The 22,274-nt window shown below is 36.8% G+C and overlaps 1 protein-coding gene across 4 annotated transcripts in view; it reads right to left on the bottom strand.

The window, feature by feature from the left end:
• Positions 1-15,471, bottom strand: part of chl1a (cell adhesion molecule L1-like a) — a 64,968-nt gene extending 49,497 nt beyond the window's left edge. For 3 of the 4 annotated variants that reach the window (XM_056732982.1, XM_056732985.1, XM_056732986.1), the window contains exon 1: positions 15,328-15,471. The gene's annotated coding sequence lies outside the window, so the exon portion shown is untranslated. Of the gene's footprint in view, positions 1-3,103; positions 3,206-15,327 lie in introns of those variants that run through there. The other variant, XM_056732983.1, reaches the window with a different exon arrangement.
• Positions 15,472-22,274: the final 6,803 nt, after the last annotated feature.

Here is a 22,274-nt window from a genome sequence, read left to right as displayed (position 1 = left end):
TTCAAGGAATTCACTCCAAATTTCATAAAACACTGCTGAAGGGGATAAATATTATTGTATGTGTTGTCAGTCCTATCAAGAATACACAAAAATAAAGTCACTTCTTGATTTTATTTTCTAAGTTTGTTTTTGAAAGTGTATTACTATGAGCCTGAGGGGCCCAGGAACCTGCAGACAAATGTTCTTGATTCCAACAGGTCTCAACAAATAGAGGAAAAAGGAATGTTTTCTCTATCATGTGGAATTCAATTATTATTCTAAAGCCACTCAAGTGTCACCTAACGAAAAAGAATGCATTTGTGGCCTCAGTGGTAAGAGCACTGTGTAAACAACACAAGGTTGTGGGTTTGATCCCAGGGGATTGAACATACCAATGTATAAATGTATATGCAATGTAAGTCGCTTTGGATATGAGCGTCTGCCAAATGCATAAATGTAAATGTAAGTGTAATGGTGGGATGCAGTTCTTAGCTTAGAATTCATTGGACTTGCATGGTCAAATTTCAATAAATCCAACTGGAGATCTATATTCTATAGAATAAGAGCTTTCATTTGATAATGAATAGAGGTTGGGCATATTTGAGCGTGATGAAACATGTTCATGATCATAAAGATACATGATTTTAAAAGGGCTATGACATGGAGATATGATTCATTTCAAAATGGTGCACTTCTCTAAGACTCTAAACTTGTAATGATACTACATATGATAGTTCGAGTTACAGAAATACATGTTAACATTAAGGGAACACTTTTATGAAGTAATTTGAATTTAACAGCTGAGCTCACGGTATAAATTTTTACTATCAGTAGATATGTGGGTTGTTAACAAATAAATGTGTCCTATGGTGTGCCCGGAAAACTTTAGGAACTAACAATGAAGAAAAATCTCTTATATGCTATTATACATTATAAATATTGATATTAATACTAAAGAACACATGTACGGTAAATATCTTTTTTATTCAATTTTATTTATTACACATTGGATTTATATAAATATCAATGCTAGGGCTGCAACAACGAATCGATAAAATCGATAAAAATCGATTAGTAAAAAAGTTGTCAACGAATTTCATTATCGATTCGTTGTGTCGCGCGATGCGGAGACGTTTGGTTATTAAAAAAAAAGCTTTATTTGAGCGCGGAGCGAAGTAAACACACTCGGTCTCTCTCGCGCACTGATGCTAGCAGAGTTCGGCGCCTCATATACAGGGCGGAGCAAAAATAAAAAAACGAGCGGAGGAAAGATACATGACGGAGGCAGAGAAATCCCCGCGACCCAAGTCATCATAGGTGCGGGAGCATTTCACACTAAATAAACAGAAAAACTTTGTTAACTACAAAATATGCAAACGCGACATGGCGGGAGCAACGCGGCAATGATCCAGCACCTGAAACGCAAACATGTTTGAGTCTGTGATGAGGAGGAATGGAGTTCAAAAGCAGGTTAAGTCATTACAGAATCCTACTTTTGTTCCGTTTTGAAGTGAAGAACGTAATGTCCCTGGTGCTGGTGTTTACTCGTTATCCAGCTTGACAAGCATCACAAGTTAGCATTAGCTGGTTAATAACAGTATAATCAGGGGTGGTGTAGTTACTTTGCACTTTGCATTGTTAGACTAAAGACACGTTTTTATTCACTCGCCTTTTTTGGACCATTCATTTATCAATCTGTTGTCATGTATTGCTACACTGCAAAACTTCCTTAGTAATTTTTTCTAATTTCCAGTCCAAATATCTAAAAAATCTTAAATCAAGATTACTAGACAAGAAAATTAATTGATGCTTAAAACTTCTGTTTGAAATTATATCTCATGAAGATTATTTTTGTACCCCATCGGCGGATAATTTTTCTTGCTTTAAGCAAACAATCACTTAATTTGAGGTGTTTTTTCAGAAAACAAGACATAATTTCTTATGCTTTTTCATGTGTCTAGTACATGTTTCTTTATATAAGATTTGTTTTTAAATTTGGACTGACAACAGGACAAAACTACTAAGTTAGAAAAGCAATTTTTGCAGTGTATATTCTGTGCTTTCTCCCATATAGGTTATTATTGACAAATATATTTGTGTGTGTTGTACTTTTTAATTTAATTTTAAAGTTCTTTTATAGCTCTTGGTCATCTTAAGCTTTGTTAAAATGTGGTGTATAAATGAAGCTTGCACTTACTACAATGATGGTAGTAATTGAATGAATAAGCTTCAAGTGAATTTGAGAGAGAGAGTGTGTGTGTGTGTCAGTGTTTGTCAGTGTGTGCGTCTGCGAGTGTGTGCATCTGCGAGTGTCTGTCTGCAGTGTAGTGTAGTGTAGTGTAGAGAACAAGTTCTTACATTCAAACAAATCCTGTTAAGTTTTCTGATTTGTATTGTTCTTTAGTTTTTATAAATTATTTCTTGTTCTGGCAGCTCAAGTTGCTACTTTTATTTAAAAAAAGTCTATATATTTGGCAGATGTAAAGCATACATGTGTATGTTTTTTGTGTTAGTCCATTTTTATTTGATTTTATTATTTTTATAACAGCTCAGGGATGTTCAAGGAGCAACATGCTTGTGCACTTTCTAAAGATTTTAGTTCTGTTTTTGAATAAAGGGTTGGAAATGAATGCTTTTCTTGGTTTTTGTTTTTATCCGATTCATCGATTAATCGAAAAAATTATTTACAGATTAATCGATTATTAAAATAATCGTTAGTTGCAGCCCTAATCAATGCAAATAAGTCTCAAATATAATATGACAAATTTTGCATGCAACCCAAACACATCAGCACTGATCCTAAATGACTCTTAATAGGGACCAGAAAGGATTAGATGTATTGTTTACACAAACACATGTGTATATGTCATTTATGTGCGCATGTTTTCTTAAGCAAATGAGACAAATTATCAGCAGAACATTTTCCGAAATCGTTAAACAAGTCCATGCACGTCTGCTGTTAAACCTTTTCACCTATATCTACTTTATCCAGCTACAGCACAACTGTTATCAACTCTGACAGGTCACTAAGCTTCCCTGATGAGGACTTTTTCTCTACCTTACAACAGTTATATTTCCAACAATATCGCAGACAGCATATATGCACATACACTGATACCCTTACCTCTGGCAATGCTGTGACCCTGTGTCCTTTTCACCTGTACCACCACACTGAGACCAAATACAAGAAGTGAACCACTCTTTGGAAAACAAACCTTTTGACAGACCTTTGACAACTCACAGAAAGCTAGAACCAGTAATACCAGAAGTAGGGAGGTGACTTGAGGGCTAAGCAAACACAGAAACATGTCAGGCTTACATATAGCATGCGATTACCTGTCTTGTTTCTAGATACCCCATTTCAAAAGCATGTTGGTTTATCACGAGAGCTATAGTTAGTTATATAAAAGTGCTTCCCAGAAAATCATTTAGAAAACAAAAGTCCATTCATGATTTTTCAGCCTGCCCTCTAATGTACACAAAAATGAGGTAGATGTCTCACAGAGGAGAGATAATGTTTTTATGAAAGGACATTTAGAATCGCTCCCTCCTTTTTCAAATGAGTCTGATTAAGTCTTCTAATAATTACGTGGTTTTAGACGGTTTCATCAGACGCACACACCTGGCCCCAAGATAACTTTCGGTCTGTGGTGGTTTTAATGTAACTATTTATGTAAGTACTACTTGTCATTTGACTGTCAGTTTAGTCCTACCTCTTTTTTCTCGCTGACGTCATGTGGTGTAGAGTTCATGTTGAGAGGGTGAGAGAAGCTTAATGTTTTTGATTAAAGATTATAAGGTAAATTAAAATTTGAAAAAATAATGGTGTGCACGGATAAATCATTATAATAATCACTGCAACTCTTGTCAGGCACTTAGAATTTTCCTGTTTGATTTTTGTCACACCATAGGATATTAGGACATGTGTTTGTGTGCGTGCGTGTGGGTGTGTGTGTGAGTGTGTGTGTGTGTGTGTGTGTGTGCGTGCGTGTGTAAACAGATATGTATTACAAAGTCTATTAGTTCATGCTTTATTTTTGCATCTGTGTAGTCCTCCACAAAGCCAGGTTTGCCTTCGCACAACTTTCACATGTAATTTTACCCTAAACATTTCCTAGCATAATTCTGTAAAAATGCACCAAACGTTCTTTCCTATCAGGAGCTGCCCAATGCAGTCCAAGATTTTAAATATCTGGAACAAACAGGAAGTGCGTGACAGAAACTCTCATTCATCCTCATTTCATTCAGAAAACATCCCAGTCCATCAGCACTCTTGTGCCTGCTTTAATCATGTTTTACTCTACTGCCAGAGAAGAGAGACCTCTTTAACACAGTAAGCCTATTTGTTAAGTCCTCTTATGTCTGCTTGCTTTCAAATTGCCCTCACTGTAATGTGATGTCCGAAGCCGATCACTCTGCATGGCATCGACTGAGGTCAAACAAGCATTTTTTCCACTGTTTAGCCTTAGATTGTAATCTCAAACCTTAGATAAACAAAGAACCAAAAAATTACAGTAAAGTACAGTAAATATAAGCACAGTATAAATTTGTTTGTATTATAAATGTGATGTCTCTATTTAAAAAAATAGCAAAAGTGTATCCAAAACTGGAAAATGTGGCTGAGTTGGCGTAAATTTGCATGTAAGACTTTTATAGCAAGGAAGCAGCTAGTCATGCGCCTGAGGCTACGTTTACACTCATAGTTGAGGTAGACAAAATCTATTTACTTTTAAATTTTCTATCTGATTTGGCCCACTTCAGATATAATTCTTACACCGTGTCTGCACCGGGCGCGACGCCACATGACTCTCTGCTTGTTCTTTATGGGTTTGTCGAGTCGCACCGCATCCAGTGTGGACAAAATTTGAAATTGTAATGTGTTCTAATGCGCTTCTAATGTCTTTTGTGGTGTCACGCCGGTGTGGACATGGTGTTAAGAAACCTTATCGTTAACAATTCTGTTGGAGTGTCGTATATGTTTATTTTTACATGAATCAATGTTCATTTAAGATCACAGTAGTTATGAATGTGATTTAGCATAAGTAGCTTCTTCAAAAAGTAGAAACTGAATAGATACTCCTGGGATAGATACTCTGTTCGGAACGTTAAAGAAACATATCCCAAAAATATTATTGGCAAAATGTGTTTAGTAGCATTCAAGTGTTTACTTCTTATTTAGCCATAAATCTTACAAATCCAATCGTTAAGATTTTCAGATATTTCTTATATTAAGCATAATTTTTCGGGGGTTTAAAAGGTGATGAGTATAATATTTTGGAGGATCTATAGACAGAAATGCAAAATAACATACATACTATTTCTTCTGTATAAAGACCTTACATAATTTAGCGTTGTTTTTATTACTTCACAATGAACTATTTCTATCTACATACATCGCGGGTCCCCTTACATGTTATTCACCATGTTGTTTCTACAGTAACCCCAAACAAACAAACTGCTCCACAGAGCATTTTTCGTAAATACGTTATCTCCTTCGGCATAGAAGTGAAAACGTGATGACATCATAGTTCTGTGTCAGCCACCTTAGTGCTTCGAAAGAGGGGGGAGGGGTAGAGTGAGCTGTTGGTTGGAATTCGCAATCACCTCTAGGTGGCGCTAAATTTCAAATACTGGACCTTTAAGAATCACAAAACTATCTTTTTCTGAATCAGGTCCCTTTATTCATATTCAAAATAAATCAAGGCCTGAAACTGTTTCTATGATTTAACTGAAAACAAAGAAGGGTTGCTTATAAACACAAATGTGAACAGTCAAAGCAGAAATACGGGAACAGGCTCAAGGCTGAGAAGCACGACTCATTATAAGAACATCTATGTTTTCTTTCACGTTAGACAGCTCTTCAAAGACTCTACTCTGTTTACACAGAACAGGACAGAGTTGCGTAATACATTTTTCCTCAGAATCAGGGGGCCAAAAAAAGCATTAAATACAGAAATGGAACGACAAACACAGTTGATAAGATTTAATGCAGGATTGAATGCTGCCCATCATAAGTGTTCAAATGCTTTAACTGCTCTCTGGTTGTGTTCCTGATAAGATTTAAAGAACACAAAACTATGATAATATCACTGGAATCAAAGCACTCTGTTCTGGATAACAGTTCACCCAAGACGATCAGCTGTGCAAATCTGAACACCTTCCATGACCTGCGGAGCATAATGTGGTTGATTCATCCCAAACATTTTCCAATGATTTTCATCACAACATGTTATGACAGAACCAAGCAGATAAACAGGAAAGCACTGTATGTCAGACATTTTTTCAAGGCTCAGGAGTTAAAACCAAATAAAGTATAGAAATGTATTAGTGCAGTCCAATTGTCGCCATATGGCAAAAAATCCATTATGGCACGGATTTACCATATAGTCTAATAATTGAAATGATCCAATAAAATATTTCATATCAGAATTTTCCCTAAAATGGTTTATTTTGCTATATCAACCGGCTAAATATAAAAAGCGCATTTTTAACTTAATTAAACCTGGAATGAGTAAAAAGACATTAAACACAAAAGGGGTCTAGATGACTTACAGACGTTCAGTAGAGTCTTTATTTTTTGGGAATAACATCTCAAAATGTCGTGACTGATCTGTCTGAATCAAGTACTCCAGAGAGCCGTATAACACATGTCTATATATATATTTCCTGATAGGTGGTCTTTCAGAGAAGATCAAATATCTTAAAGACAAAATTATTGGTTTCTATAAAAAAAAAATATTCTGAATTTCAGAAAAGTAAAGAAAGATAGTGGGTTTCTCAATGGATAAATCATCATACCAAAAGATTTGAGGGGTCCCTGCCAGTGTAAAACTCATTTCCTCCATGCTTGTGTGTTCTTGCCGGATGCCGGCATGTTGCCATGCAGCTGCTAAGGTGTTTGCTGAATGGTTGCTTTCTTCAAAAGAATCCACACCCAGGTCTCTAATATCCACATCATGCATATGAAAAAATCATAAAATATTCATTCTGATCACTTCGGAAAGTTATAGCAGTCATCAAAATATTGACGTTTCATCTCCTTGTCCCAAAGTTAACTTCCGGTCTGTGTTTGATTACAATAAACTAATTTATTCTATATTGAATTTATAATATTAACCTTAATCTATGTTCTATTTATTATTTATATTCTCTGCTTTATCATTACAAATAAACTTCCACACTACATCATGAATCTTATTTTCGTCTTAGAACAGAATTGCCTTTCAATAACACAATATAAATTGTAATCCCACTCATACAATAGAATAATATGTGCTACACATCAGCAAAAAAAGCTGTCTCAAATTAACTGTATACCCTGAATGTGTGTGTGCGAATGGAGTAGCATCTGCATGCATTGTGAATGCAAGGGTGTGTGAACCTGCGTGTGTGTCCAGTAGCGTGCATGCAAATTTGTGGGAGAGAATGAGAGTGGTGAGTAGTCAGAAATCCCTGAGGCTTTACAGAAGTGTTATCATTTTAGCCACATGTAACAGCTTGTTAAGGAACTCTGGGATTTAGGAGACACCCAGCCCGGCAACCGTACATACAAACACACTTCACCCAAAGAGGAAAACTAATCTTCAAAGAGGCAAAGACAACTGTGCATACTGTAAAGAAATCAGCAATTATAGTGTAATGTTGCAAAGTTTCATATGAATGTACTTCATTAACTGAGAAGGTTAAACTAAATAAAAAAAATAAAAATCTTAAAATTGTACATTCTAATTTAAAAAATTGTTTTGAACAAAAAAAAATTCTGTCATTATTTATTTACCCTCAGGCCGGTTTAAAATCAATTACTATTTCTTCTGCAAAGCACAAAAGAAGATATTTGGAGACATTTCGATTTGAGAAGTGGTTTTGCGTCCGTACAAAAGAAGAGAAAGGGGTCCAGTGTTGTTTGGTTACCAACATTCTTCAAAATATCTTCTTTTGTGTTCTGCAGTAGAAAGAAAATCATCCAGGTTTGGAATGACATGAAGGTGAGCAAACTATGACAGAATGCTCATTTGTAATTGAATTATCCCTTAAAGTTGCATTTTTATTTGTGATGGTAATCCAAATGTGTGTCGTTATGTGTGGTTTTATTACATTTATTGCATTCTAAAGATAAGGCTCAAAGTTCAGCCCTTAGTCTTAATATAATGTTGAAATGAGAAAGGATATCAACGTCTTATGTGTGCTTCTTTCTCAAACACGTGTTGTTAGTCTTGTATTGTTCCACTAGTTCCGATGGATAAGGCAATATATGCACAGCTGTGTCTGCATATCAGTACACACCTGTCTGACAAGTGTACACGTTTGTCCCCAGATTACTGTATTTGCAAAAGGTCTATAATTCAAATGATCTTTTAATCTTACTTGACAGTTGAATTGAATTGAAAATATTTTTTGCATTGTAAAACATGGCCTCTTATTTCGCTAAGACACATTTGAAGCTACAAAACATTTTATCTACTGAAAATATTCAGTTATGGTACTAGAATTTGAACTAAAACGTTTTTTAAGGATGGCTCTGAAATCCACTAAACTGAGTTCATTAGCGACTTCCTGGTCTGGGAACGGTCAATCCAGATCATAGTAGCCAATGAGAGTAAAGTGCCATTGAGTCCACCCACATGTGAGGTTGTGACAGAAAAGTGAAAGTTTACTTGAATAGGGTAAACTAACATTCCAGCCTGATATCACGGGAATTCATAACTATTTTATAAGGTTGAATCTATGTATGAATGTGTACGTTGGGAATTGTGTACGTACAAAATCTAGTGCTGTGGATTGGCAAGGGCCTTGCAATATGAAACGTATCATGATATATATGTCACGGTACAATATATTGCAATATATGACGTTAAAACGTAATTAGATAGTAGATATTGGGACTATCGATACTGTCACAATTTACAAGGAGACAGAATCCGAGTGCAGACAGCGGCACGTAACACAAACACTTTAATAATAAACAGAACACTCATGATGGAGATAAACAAGAACAGCACGAAATATAAACAGAAACAAAAGACTTACGATGGGGCAAAAGCAAAGGAAACAGGATAACTCAGACTTACTTACAAAACAATAATGACAAGACTAGATATACATGAAATATCAAGACACAGGGTAAGGTAATCCAAAGGGGCAAAGTAATCCACAAGGACTGGTACACGGAAAACAAAGTAAAACGAATCAGCACAGGACAGCAAACACAAGGGCATTAAATTAGGGGTCCAAATCAAGAGCTGAACAGGTGTGGGGCATGAAATAATTTACAATCAATAATGGGGGAACGAAAGGGTGGGAACAAAGATGAGACCCGAGCTCTCACAGTTGCCCGACATTTAACACATCGGTCTGTCAGGATCCTGCCACAAGACTAAGAAAAACATGACCAGTAGAGGCAGAATCATGACAGATACACTATCATGAAAAAAATATTGCGATAGTTTTCTATATCGATTTTTTAACATAGCCCTAACGAAAAAGTACAATTACAAGAAAAAAGCAATACTGAAGCCCAACACCTTACTCAGCCCCAAACACCGTGAGTACACCGGACGTGACAGGCCCCATGCGACATGACTACCTGCTTGTATTTAATGGGTTTTTCAATGTTCCACCACGCCACATGCGGTTTAGACAAAATGTACAATTATAATGGGTTCTTATTGTCGTCTAAAATTATGAAAGTGCGAGTGGAAACCCTAGCAACGAATTCATAAATCATGAAGCAAAAAGGAAAGTTAGAAAACAGTTAAGAAAAAAGTTTGTTTATTATATGTTTTTGTGTGAAAACCATGAATATTTTGAGTGTTTTCCTCTCTCATGTTATATATTTTTTAATTTCTTAAAAAATGCAATGGCAGAAAAAGAATACCATATGTATTTTTGCGTGGCTGGGGTGTATTTCACAGAATGTTTTTGAGTTGGAAAAATGCAAGAAGCCACGTTTTCCACCAAGTTGCACTGTACAATTTCATCAAAATATTTTTGGCCTGCTTGTGAAGTGAAAATGAATACAGGTGTTGGTGCTGTGAATGATGTGCCAGCTTGATTTGGTTGAAAAGAAAGACCCCAGTAGAGCGGCAACCTTAGTTTATTAATCTTATTTAAATTAATAAAAATCAGAGGCTCCAACCCAAAATGTCTGATTCCAGCATTGTGATTGTAACATTTTCAGTCGAAACTTGCAATATATATTCTCAGAGAATGTATTTATCACCAAGATATTGAATCAACGACTTATACTTTAATAAACCCCTGATGATATAGCCCAGACAAAAGAAAAATATCAGTTTGTACCAGAGTTTCTATATTAAAGGGAGAAAATTTGTGACAAAAATGGACACAAGTTTTTGACAGAATACATACTTTGTAGGATTTCTGTGAATTAAAATGTACAAATCAGAAGCAAAAATACCTAACAAGTAGAGTTCTCTGTGTAGAAAACTAAATCGGTATTTCTTTAAATTTGTAATATGGACCGTAATGGATGTTTCGTTGTGAATTATTATTATTGAAAACTATGCTTTAAATGCTTTAAAAACTTCGCATGGGCATTAAACCACTAAATACTGACAACTGACATTTGCACAATTTCACAAAGACTAAAGTAAAAAGATCACACTAGAACATATAAGCGTTGTAAGGCTGTTCTTGATCTAAGATTAACAATGTTGTGCCTAATGAAACCTGCATTTATGTCTTACAGTAGCAGCCACTTAATACTTCCTTTTTTGTGATGAGTATTCTTATGTTGTTTCCGTTTGGCACCATTTAAAAAATCTAGCATTTAGTCTTTGAACCAGAGTGTGACTTTTAAACAATCCTCTCTTAAGCCTCAATGGAAAACACTAAGTCATACCGCGAGAACCACGCCAAACGGGAGAGTTGGAGAAACTACCTAGAAAACGTATTTAATCCGTGCTCCACTGTTAAAGGGTCATTGTCAATAAGGGCATGTAGGCGGTTGTGGGAGGGGGTGTTATGTTGCAGCTGTGATCAGAGTGAAGTGAGCGTTAAGAGGTTATTCTATATCGGGACGCGCGGTTTGCGTTCTGTCGAGCTGTCTGAGACGAGCTGAATTGGAATGAATTATGCTACAAGTGCCAGCACACCACGTCCATGTGCACTCGGAGGAATGTGGGCCATTGTGCCTGTCAATAGGGAGGAAGTTTTCCAAGTGGGCAGCAAAGAGAATACAGGATGGTGCGAGTGGGTGTCTATTGTACGCGACTGTGTGTATTTGCGTTTGCTTGTGGGTTTCTGTGCGTGTTTCAAGACGGAACGAGACAGATCTTACTCGGTGGGTGGCATCATTACAGAACATTGTTTCCTCTTTTCAGCAGTGCCATGGAAAGCCGTGGTGACCATGTGAGATGGTAATTACATACACTACGGCCAGCAGAAATCATGACCTCCATTTCTGCCAAATTGGGTGACAGAAGATCAGTGTAATGCCAAGAAGTTACAAAGTGACTGTTGGTACACTAAAAGCGAAAGAGATAAATTTAGCTGAGAAAGAAGTTTAGCGGTTTCAGATCCAAGCTAACAAAAAAAAACATTTATTTGATATGAGCAAAGCATCCACAGATTTTCAGTCATTGATCTACAATGGATGCACACCAGGCCAAATCACCCATTCTACCAGATCTCCAAGATATAAAACACTTCACAAACAGCCTGGAAAAGTAGCTTTTAAATGATTCATATTCATCTGTTCTAAAGAATTAAAAACATAGAAATCTCTTTTATATTAACTAAAGACTGTCCTGAAGGGAAGAGTTTCCTAACAAGCTTCAGAGGACACAGAGCGTAGACTATAAACCCACAGCGGGATACCTTCTGGACTATACACCAGACCTGTCTGAAGTAAGGCAACATGTATAAGTAAGTCTCCTCTACAATCCCACCATTTTTTCAAACTACAAAATACTACCAAGAAAGAAAACTTGTGCTGTCTGAATATCAATGAGCTAGAAGACTTCCATTCGTTGAACTTCCACAAAACATACAGCCTAGGGAAAGCTTTTTAGTTTAACAAAGCAGAGGGAGAAGCCTTAGTTTGTAGTGAACAACTGTTTAAGTCATGCTCAAGTGCTCAAGGTTTCATACTAAAATGAACATAAAACCTTATCCTAATGGCAGTAATATTCCCTAGGTTCATTTGAAAAAGGGAGGTTTATGCGGGACACATATTTTGCATTACATTTTTATTCGAAAAATATAGAGAAAGCTACCGTGTTTGGTATGTGGTGGGGGTTGTAGTTGGTATGTACAATGGTTGAACTGCGATCCCCCCTTGGTTATCACATAACTGTGTTTCAGGTTCAACTTTGCGTGCAGAAAATAGACAAGGCGGCAAACTATGCAGTTCCCCTAACACTATTGAACTCCCCTGGTTAAAAAAAAAATATATACTCAAATGTTCATGCTAAGTACACTGCAAGTCCCTTAACATACTTATGTACTAAATAAAAATATCCTGCGACGGTACTTTTGGTATACTAATTCGTATACTCAAAGTAGCTACACTAAATTTTAACAACTAATTTTGTGATGCACTAATTCAACCAAAAATATGAAGTAAACTGGACACACACTTGTAGCAGAAGTGAGGCTATCAGACGCTGCACGAGCAAAGTTCTCCTGCAGAATGATTACTTTTCAATCTGATGCTGATAACCCTGTGGTTAGCATGCCAAGTGGACTCACGGCCGACCCGATTCTATCTTGTGAGTCCTTATATATCAACGAAATCTGATGGGAATTGGTACATGTTTCACAAGGCGGCTCATTCGAGTGAATTCCGACAATATCATTTCTACATTTTATTGTGATTTTTGATGCACTTGTGACATCAGGTTTAGGGGTGGGATTAGGGTGGGCCTTTATTGTTGCTTTGCCGCCTAGTAAAACCTGTGCACTTTATCTAAATTAGTTAATTCATGATATTAGAGTTCAGGGTGAGGTGTTGGTTAGCCACCTCCTTAAATATGCACGACTTTCTTTGATAACAGGTAATAAATATATAAATGTACATACACGCGGCCTGTGTATTGAAAGTTGTGCGGAGTGACAGGAAAAAAAGTTGTGCTGAGTCGTGCCCGTGAACACGAATCAACAGATCCTAAATTGCCTATCCCACGTACTGCCTTGAGACTCGGTTGCAATTTAGGACACAACTTAAGTCAATGATAACCAACCAACAAACCACCTAGCGACAACCAATAAGTCCTTAGCAACACTCTGTCAACTTCTCAAGACACACTAGCAACTCCATAGTAACATACTTATGGTAGTTTTGCACTGGCATACACCATGTTTCAGGTTTACACCATGTGATAAATTATTACAAGTATTTAGAAAGAATGTAAGGCCAAAATAAACAGCCAGTGGCTTTGAAGACTAGCTGTAGTGTTAAATGCACATTAATTGAGTACTCAGCCCCAGTGCCTTATGGGATTAACTGTGTGCTTACTGAGAACAGCACTGCCCACTGACGTTTAGTAATATCACACTAAATCCATTCGCACCACAGCAGGAATCACACAAAGGAGTTTATCCCTGAGACAGCGCAATAATCCAAATACAGACATTACCTTGGAGAAAATCTGGAGGTGGCAGCAGCTGAAGAGAGATAGGTTGAATTTAGATAGATGTTGATAAATTGGATTAAGGGTTTATTTAGTCATTATGTGCACAGGGTCTGAGAGCTTCAGGACATAATGACAAAGATTCACTAGGACTGATCGAAGAAGTTTCTCTTCGTCTTCAATTTAGTTCTCTAAAATGACTGAAAATTCTGTGCTCATTTACTCATACTCATGTTATTCTACAACTATGTGGCCCAGTTTCAATGAACAAAGTTTAAGACAGGACTATACGCCTATGATAAATAAAGATTGCTTTTAATGAAATGCCTAAAAAACATTACTGGTGTGCATCATGGCGACAAACAATGGCAAAGACATATTTTAAGATATGGCAGGGCCATAGTTCAGTTAAGACACTTTCATATTAGTATGGGACTAGCCTCAAGCCTTGTCTGTGAAGCCGGGCATTTGAGTTATCTTTTTCATAAAACACCTAAAACTTCTCTACAGTATGATTGCATTCCACATAGTGTGGGCAGCTGGTTGTCCCAAAGATGTTTCTTGTGGTATCCTGCTAGGAATGAAATGAAATAATGTCTCTACGTCGCAATCATGGATGCTGATCGAAAACTACCACAGAGGAAAAGATGCCATCTCTTTCACCCTATTGCTCTGTCACTTGGTGTCTCATAATAAATTTTATATGGGTCCACAAATTAAAAGCATACGAAAGCGAAATTACCATTTGGTGCTCCATAGAAATGAACCCTCTCAACATGCAGTTTGTGCACTTCAACATGTTTGTGGTATTCATGTAAATGATGCGTCTGATATTTGCGTCCCAGCAGGGCTTCTGAGTATCTCTGGATTTGCCAATTATCTGCTCCCAGTCAAGTTGGGTCAGAATGAAAGAGTTTTGACCTATTTCTCTATGAAAAGCTGAAGCAGACTGAATAGACAGGCTTCAAAGAACAAACCTCAGCCCCTGCCCTGAGCGACCTCTTCATTCTGCTGTGCCTGAGAAGAACCCAAACTTTTACAATGCACGCATTGCTTTGCTCATCCAGCCAGCCTGGTTAACACGCGATATGACATAAAAATACCATTTAATTTAATTATTTTCTATAACTGACTGAGATGTGCTGTCATTGCATGTAATTTGCCACTGTCCGGGACAGATCAAAAATATTTTAAAGTTTACTTGCAGATTTTGCATAATTGTCCTATTTATATTATAGCCTATATATTTGGCTAATTCTAATACATGCTTGATTCTTCTTCTGCTGGATAAATTGGCAATGTGGAGTTTAGGACTTTACATAAACCTTAATAAAAAAAATCTGTTCGGTACAAACATATATAATAACAATCCTATAATTTACTTTAAACTGTTAGTCAAGCAGATTTCCTAACAAACTTTAACAGTTACGAAAGATCCCCTCATTTGTTTGTCTCACTTTAAACACCTTGTGAGTTTTCATTTTGTTAAATTCATGCAAACTTTCCTTCAGCTGTAGTTCAGTGGTAAGAGCATTGCGTTAGATTGTGGGTTTGATCCCAGTGGATTGCAAATACCTATGTAAATTGTATAGGATAAAGCAATGTAAATCGCTTTGGCTTAAAGCGTCTGCCAAATGTGTAAATGTAAATGCAAACACAATATCAATACCTACAATAACCGAATAACAACATGACATTTATGAGTCAATTAAACTCGGGTGGTCATACAAGTTAAGATGAATGAAAAGTTCCTTACCCTATTTCACGTTATCCACGTTAAGATCCCGCTGGTTTCTGTCTCAATCCAAGGAGCAGAGATGAACAAGTGACACCAAGGCACAGGTCTCACCCCAAACTTTTGCGCACATTCCATCACCCTCCCCATCCTGATGCGCTGAGCGCGCGCACCCTGTCCGCACTGCCAGACCTTCGAGGCGATCACTGCACAAACAAACACAAAAGTTTGTCACTGTCCAACAGCTTTAGAGAGACAGATCATCATTATTATTTCAAAAGAAAATTAACACGTTTAACATGTGTCTGCAAACATATGTAGGCTATGGCATCGAGATGACAGTATACTGAGCATGTGTCTATTTTCACAGTTTTTTATTTATTTAAAAATGTAATCATTTTAGCGTTTCATTAAGGATCACGTTTTAAAAAGCTAAATATTTTCTCACCGTTTTTGATTAATCAACTTCCCATTTTAGAGTTTTTTACGCAAATAAACCGCTTCATAAAAATGCATTATCCCTTGTTCTGGACCTTAAACTTAAATTGTAGTAAAGTTATATAGTGCTTCTTAGTATCAAGTTGCAAAGCAAGTGCACTAGTTTGAGTCAACTTCCATTGTTTTAAACACGCTTGACTGACATCAGATCCTCCAGCGCAGACTATATAAAGTGCTGGATATCACCCCTGCACTCCTCCATGCACACTCTCAGTGAGTCCCGCTCACCTCCACAGCTTTTAAACTCATTATTACTGCAGCTGCAGCTAGTCGCAGGTCTCTCTGAGTCACTCAAAGTCCTTTAAACCGAATCCATTCAAACTGCACAGGAAACCAGCAAAAGCGCTCATCCCATCTGCTCCAGCCTACTTTCAAAGCGTGGTGTGTTTAATGAGAATATAACACTGGATTCACACCAAATGCGAATTACATACCAAGTCAACGCAAATGCGCGTAGAGACGCGTACTCGCTTGCGAACCGGTTGGCGCTATTGCCGCGAACGTGCTTTAATCTCGTCTTCTGTTAAAAAGATTAGTCAGATTGCGTCACTCACGCGGCATAGCACCGGCATAAATTGTAAAAACACCGGCAGGACGTTCTGGTCGAAAGCTCAAATATTAGCTTGAGATGTGTAGGCTAATTTATTTTGTTAACATAAACTAGAGGAGGTTAAAACTATAGTGGGTTTCGGAGTTGCTTTACGAATTGTGTTTGAAAGAGAATATGAATGGTCGTGTCAGGAAGCACTTATTAGCCTTTATGCTGTAGGCCCTTATGGCTTTTTTCCATTTGGTGGAAACGTCGCTGTCCAGCCATGCACGTAATTGGTCCTTCTGCTGCCTCTTAATTTTTACAAAAAAGTTGTCCTGACTCAAAAAGAGGTGTCAAGTTTGTATTACTAAACTGGAGGATCAACTTCAGTATAACTCAGTATAACTTGAAGACTGCGTTTCATTCTGACTCTGAGAGTAAAGTTAGCTGATGATGACTCAAATGTGTTCCTTGGAACCCACTTATTAAGGATGAAATACACAACAATACATTTGCTCAGATTTGGCTCTGTGTTATTCAGTCTGGGCTTGTTTCATAAAGTCTGTCCATTCTGCAGATTTGATCAGTTAGTGCGTTTCTATCCGAAACTTTCAAAAGTCTGCAAGTGATGTCTAGTTTTAACAAAATCGGTTCAAATTGTATTAGTCTTGTAGTGTATACCAGCCAAATCTCTGTTGCTGTGCATTAAACGTTAAATGTAAAACCATAGAAACACAATTATGGGATTCCATGTAAGGGGACATAACGCTTTATTATGTAAGGTCTTTACACACTTATGAGGACATTTTGTATTTTTGTCAAAAGAATGTCCAAAAAAAAAAACTACACAGCACCATTATTTTTTCATGCGGCGATTGGTGACATATTATCCATCTCTTTTATTGCCTATGTGTGTAGCAAAGCAATCATAAAATTGAAATATTATTCTTTCATCTCAACTATACGGTTTGTTTAATGAATATCTTGTTGATTGTGTACAGTGGCATAGATTTATTTCAATCTGTACTAAAACACGTTTGTGTTCGAATTGGATTGTTGTTGGCATTATTGTTGATATTTGTGTATGAGTGTTGGGGTATACAAAATGTTTGTTGTAACACAAAGTGAATGGCCTGTACAGTATTCATGTTTATAAACTGGGGGCAATTTAATCATGAGCAGTCATAACAAATTCAACATTACCTGCCTTTTGGCTTCTTTTAGGAAGCGTGTTTTATTTACCACTTGGTCACACTAAATTCTTTTCTACATCAATAAATAATACATTTGGGGACATTTAGGCTTTGTTTACGAGACTGTAGTTTGGACTCTCGCTTGGCAGATTGCGGTGAGCGGAAAGAGTTGCGTTAGAAGCATCACAGTGCACACAAGGGATGCTCTGAAAGCTCCTTTACTGCCTAGGCCACTATTGTTCTTTAAATTGTCTTTTTTGTTGTCATGGTGACGTTGACTGTGGAATGTGCAAAGTCACTTAATGAGCTGTGCTTTTTTTCTCACTCTATTGTAAATCATGGCTTATGTGTATATTTTAAGCTGGCAATAGTGACAAACATAGATAGGAGTAATTGAGACGCATCGATCACGGCTTTCTGAAAACCTTTTCGTATTTAGTGAAACCTTTTGTCTTTCGGCGTTTTTGTGTTTGGAAGGACCTCGGTGAGATTGCTTTATTTCTTTGAACTTTGAACTTTTGAGAGTCACTCTTCTCTTTCCTGAGATAAAGAAAAGAAAGAAAAGTGAATGTATTTTTTTATTGATTTAAGTAATACAATTGTTGTATATTAAGTAAGCAAAACATGGATTCCACGCACTAACGCGTTTTTTAAAACTAAAGACAGGACAGAAAATTAAACATTATTTTCGCACTCTTGCATGAAATGTCTGGACTCCAGTAGTATACAGTACTGCCCTCTGGTGTAAGTGTAGGAAACAAACCAAACACACACACAGAGAGGACGCAGGAGCACTCAAACATGTACTTTGCATTCCACATCACAACCAGTATCACAGTGGTGATATTGCACACTTCTACAATATACTTAAAGTGCCCAAGGCTTTGGTAAGAGCAGGGAGCTGTTGTTTGAGATAACACAGTCACGAGAAAAGTGAGCCACGGAGTCTCCCATGGCATTGGCACGGCTCACTCGCTCGTGTGGAGCAAGACAGAGATTTAATTTAGATGAGGGTGGTGAGGCTTTGAAATTGCTAGTACTGTGATTAGACTGAGAGGAGAACATTAGAAAATACAGTTACATGAATGTTGAACATGTTAATTAAAACTAAAATAAATATAAATATTAACCATTATCGCATGTTATGGTTCTGTGTGAGTTCAGCTTTATGCAAATGCTTAATCATAAGATTATTTATTGGGTCTTTTTCACCCAGCATGGATTTAAACTTAGAAATCTAAAATACTAGTCCATATCTTAATCATCTTTCTTTGAGCATTATACAATATTTAAGCAAAGAAATTGAGTTTGCTGTGTCTCAAGGTTTATTTAGTGTATCCATTATATGAGTAATGCTCAGCAATTGAATGTGAACCGAAATGCAAGTGATCAAGACAGTTTTACCCAGGGCTGTCTGCCATCCCTAACTGTCATTTATATCTGTCTGCGATCTTGAATCATGCTGCAGAAGCTTCACGTCTAAATTTAATTGTAGATGATCTGTTTATGTGAATTCTGAGCTGTCATTCACTCAGAACACGAGGCAAGACGCAAGTCAAAATATTGTACACTAGAGGGCACTCACTTGCTTTGAGTTTATCTTGAGTGTTTTCCCAGTTTATACACTGCTTTTACTGTAATGTAGAAGATCACATCCATTAAAATAAATCTCACGCTGTCATTGTAAAAAACTTTCACTTTTTGTTTCTGTAGCTCAATAGTAATGGTACACAAAAATATAAAAGAGTATCAGCTTATCTGTGTTGTCATTAAAAATTTAAACATATTCTTTTGTTACTTCTGTCCCGGCTTGACGCGAAAGAGAGAATCACTGTGATTTAACACTAAAATACAGTACATTTTGTCTGTATACAGACAACATACGTATGTCCAGGAAAATGTGAAAAATCATGTGAAAAAAGAAACATAATAACCTAACCCAAACCCATTACTTACACCTTCACCATAATTTACCCTTAAAATCAGTACCTCAGAGATTACGTAATTTTGTACGCAAACACCCTAAGGGAGTTAGCATTTTAGCACCTCCGGTTCCACCGACCCCAAAATCTGAAATTTTTAATGGGTATTTAGTCAATCCCATGAAAAACCTCCATATATTTTTACTTTTTAATCTATGACATAAACCACAACAGTTATAACCCGCATGTGGTTATTAAAGCTTTATTTGTGTTTTAAAAACAGTGGTTGCTAACAAGTTGCCAAATGGAATACTTCGTTTGGTGGGGACGTTAGATGTTATCACGCATATAATAAAAAATACTGCTACATAGACACAGGTCTCTAAAAACCTGTATGGAGATTAATTCATGGAGTAATTACTTACCAGAAAACATGTTTTTAATAAAGTTTCAAAAAGATGTCAGAGGCTTGGTGGTGGTGACATTGATATCGAGTGACTGTAGTTTAGTGTAGTCTGTTCATAGCCTCATGTTAGCTTTTTACTTCTGGTGATTGTATTTAGTCTTCAAAAACAGCAAATATTGTTTTAATTTGTAAAGATTATCTTGATAGACAAAAGATGTAAACATCTTAAACATTTGTTAAACACACAGAGCTCTTTTTTGTGATTTTGTGTTGGCCTTCAAAAGCATGTCATACCTCACCACTGGCTTCTCATGCTAAACATGGTCAACTTTCTAAAAACGAGTTGGACGTAATTTTTAGTATTTCTGTGCTTGATACACTCCCCAAGTTTCGTATAGGTTTCGTATAGTTTTTTTCGAACGTGAAAAACCTTTACGTAACAATTTTCTTAGTCCCTAATTGGGCAATTCTCCCGGAAAAGCATGGCAACGGCAAGGTGAAAGAAATAGCCTGCCCACACCCCAACAGACGAGCAATAGAATAACCCGCTTACTATCATGATTGGTTGAGCTGCGTCAAGGTTGGCTGTGCTGTGAGCCTGCCGCTCGTTACCCTTGTGATAGTGAGAGAAGTTGAGGTGTGCTTGTTTGTTCATTGGCATTTCATGGATAGATCTTATGTAAACGATGGATATAACGGCGGATTTGCAGATCGTCTGAAACTAATAGCTGGAACGGCCCCAGCGCTAAAAGATGCCGGACATGAACCGCACGTGGTAAGTCAAACTAAGTCATGTTTGTGTTTTGTTGGCAATCGCCGCATACATGCATACTGTAAACAACACAGATTTACAGGGAATCCACAGTTATGCAGAGATGATGCGATGATGTATTGTGTGCTCGTGATTCAGTTCCTCCCCTATCACACCCCCAGGAAATCATCTATTTTTGGACATAATCATACAGCTGTATCTATCTTTTATAAATGTGGTCAAACTAAATATTCAAGTACACAAAACTACTCTATAGGTACTCAATGTTAATATGAGATTGGCAGAAACTCGGTGTTCAACCGGACCCTTAAATATGTATGAGTCACATTACCAAACAAATGTGATTGTACTGCAACAAAGCGGACAGCAAATTATTTAGTATAGTATATTAAACCTTATGAATAATTCAACAACTGCACAATAGTGAGTAAAACATTCATCCATGCATAGAAAAGCAGACGTTAATATTATTCAAGTAGTGTTTTATCATAAAGCAGAATAAAAAACATAGTCATTAGTCAATAGCAGATCCATCAAGTTTAATAAGTTATTTAATAAAGTCAATTGTTCACGACAAAGAGAAACGCAGCACATGAACATTGGTACTGGTCAGCGTGTGAAAGCCCAGCATTTAGTCTGCTGGTTCTGAAAGGAACAGAAGCGTTCAACATTGGATGTGTTGAATTTCTATTAGTTGAATGCTGATGAAACAAAAGCACTCTCAGAGAGCTGTCTCTGATCTGCCTTTCCACTATTGTACTTCTGCTGAACGAGACCACCGACGCTGCTTCTAATTATTTTAAGAACTGCTTCATTAATTGTTTCCTTTGTTCTCCTTTCAGAGTCATCAGCGATGATTGACAGCCCACTGCACTACATCCCAAGAGCATACCGATACCATTACCAAAATTACCTGCAAAATCTTCTTAAAGGAACAGATTTGCCTAAACATGAAAATTCGCTCAGAAATCCCTCATACCAGACCAGATGTACAGAATATGACTTTTCTTCAGTGGATAATTTGACATTAAAAACTGACATGTTATCTTCTTATATAGAACTCAAAATGTTGAAGCTAATTGGTTCTTGCAAACGTTGTGATGAAATATGATAACTAGTCACAAACATCCCAGAGCCAATTAGATTTGTCGTCATATATTTGAATATGGTGCTCAAAATATTAAGTTTTTTCTTAAAAACAGAACACAAGAACCCACTGGAGTCATTTGGATTACATTAATGATGTATGTAGCACATTTGTGAAGCTTCAACATTTTTGATTCCCAAGAAGATAATTGTATTATTAAATTATTTGGCTTGGTTGAGCTAAAGACACAAGTCTTATACCGTACATATCGGATGTCATGAAGGTGAATAAGTTATGAGAATTTTCATTTCAGTTTTTTATGCTTCTTTGAAAACACGATGCACAATGATTGCATTCTCTGAAGACAATTGCTTGTGTTTGTGCCACCAACTTCATTGGCAGAAATTCAGTCATTTGTATATTTGCCATGGTTTGTTTATAACCTTCAGATTTGCGGTAATAAAGCATTTGATTCAGGCCATCTGTTGCTTGAAAGACCTACAATCCAGTATTTGTTAATTTCAAAGCACTTAAGAAACCATGGTAACAACAGTTTAG

This window comes from Triplophysa dalaica, chromosome 20 (genome assembly GCF_015846415.1).
Source record: "Triplophysa dalaica isolate WHDGS20190420 chromosome 20, ASM1584641v1, whole genome shotgun sequence".
Lineage (NCBI taxonomy): Eukaryota > Metazoa > Chordata > Actinopteri > Cypriniformes > Nemacheilidae > Triplophysa > Triplophysa dalaica.
The sequence above is the reverse complement of the archived record's forward strand: the minus strand, read 5'-3'. Positions and strand labels throughout refer to the sequence as shown.